Consider the following 1,588-nt stretch of genomic DNA (forward strand, 5'->3'; position numbering starts at 1 on the left):
AAGCTTGGAAAGCATTAACTTGTTCGGTTGTTCCCCTACATTCACTTGAGTCATGACCCAAGGTTCCACAATTCTCACATATCCCACTTGGGATTGATGAGGATGCCGTCATGGCATTGACATGATGCTTTGATGATTTTGAGTTTTCCTCAAGTCTAGCCATAGCTTGTTCAAACTTCAAGTTGATTGTGTCAATGTGAGCACTAAGTTGAGCACCCAATTGAGTAACGGAATCCACTTCATACTTTCATCCTCTAGTAGCCTTGCGAGGCCTACTATATTGTGAATTATGGACCGCCATTTCCTCAATCTTGTTCCATGTTTGATTGTCATCAACTTCGGTGAACATTCCATTTGATCCCATATTGAGAATGTTCCTTGAATCTTCATATAAACCATTCCAAAATTGTTGCACTAAAAACCATTCGCTAAGTCCATGGTGAGGACATGAGCGACAAATACCTTTGAACCGCTCCCAAGCTTCATACAAAGATTCTTCATCCCTTTGCTTAAAACCCGTAATTTGAGCTCTTAGCATGTTAGTCTTTTCCGGTGGGTAGAATTTTTTGTAGAAAGCTAGAGCTAACTTCTTCCAAGAATCTATTCCAAGGGTGGCCTTATCAAGACCCTTCAACCATTGCTTTGCGGTGCTGATTAACGAGAAAGGAAATAAGACCCATCTTATTTGGTCTTGAGTCACGCCCGTTTGAGAGATAGCTTCACAATAATCGCAAAAGGTTTCCATATGAGAATGAGGGTCCTCACTAGGCATTCCCCCGAATTGGCTCCTCTCAACTAGTTGGATGAAGGCGGACTTGGCAATAAAATTACCGGTGAGATGTTGTGGTGTAGGAGTACCATTTGGTAAATCCTCCTCGGTGGGTATAGAGTGTGACGAGAATTTAGGTATTGTAGGCGGATTTTGTGCGGTATTGTTTAATGGGTTTTCTTCTCCTTCTATTGCGAAAGGATTGACAAACTCACTAGTGGGTTGAACAACTTCACCAACACCTCCCAAATTCCTCCTAACAAGTCTCCTATTATTCGTCAAGGTTCTTTCGATTTCACGGTCAAAAGGTAACAAATCTCTTTGTAACCTTCTAGACATGCAAAATATCAAACAACTCGAAAATAATTAGAACGAACCTTGAGGAGTTTTACTTCCCCAAGGTGAAAAAGACACAACTAATAACAATAAAAGAAATCTTAAATCAATTAAACACCGTCCCCGGCAACGGCGCCATTTTTGATCGAGTCCATTTGGTGTTCACAATTAAGCATATGTGGTCGTTGGTCAATGGTCGATACAAAACACAATTTATACTTCACAAACAACTCTACAATTAGTAAAGAGGTAAGTAAAGGTCGGATCCCAAGGGACGGGTATTGAAATGAGAATTCTATTGTAACTAGTAGTGTCTAGGGGGTGTCACAAATTGGGTTGATGTAGAAGGTTACTAAACTAAAATAACAATGAAAATAAACTAGCAAGATGAATAAAATAAGGGGTGTAAACAATTGATTAAAGGCACTAGGGTGTCATGGGTTCATAGGGGAATCATGGGATATGATCATACAAACATGTTCT

The 1,588-nt window shown here is 40.0% G+C and overlaps 1 non-coding gene across 1 annotated transcript; it reads left to right on the top strand.

Moving 5' to 3' along the window:
* Positions 1-431: 431 nt before the first annotated feature.
* On the top strand, positions 432-538 carry LOC141617610 (small nucleolar RNA R71). The gene has a single exon (XR_012531151.1). It is a non-coding gene; the product is annotated as a small nucleolar RNA R71 (small nucleolar RNA).
* The last annotated feature ends 1,050 nt before the right edge of the window (positions 539-1,588 follow it).

The sequence above is a fragment of the Silene latifolia genome, chromosome 1, assembly GCF_048544455.1.
Source record: "Silene latifolia isolate original U9 population chromosome 1, ASM4854445v1, whole genome shotgun sequence".
NCBI lineage: Eukaryota > Viridiplantae > Streptophyta > Magnoliopsida > Caryophyllales > Caryophyllaceae > Silene > Silene latifolia.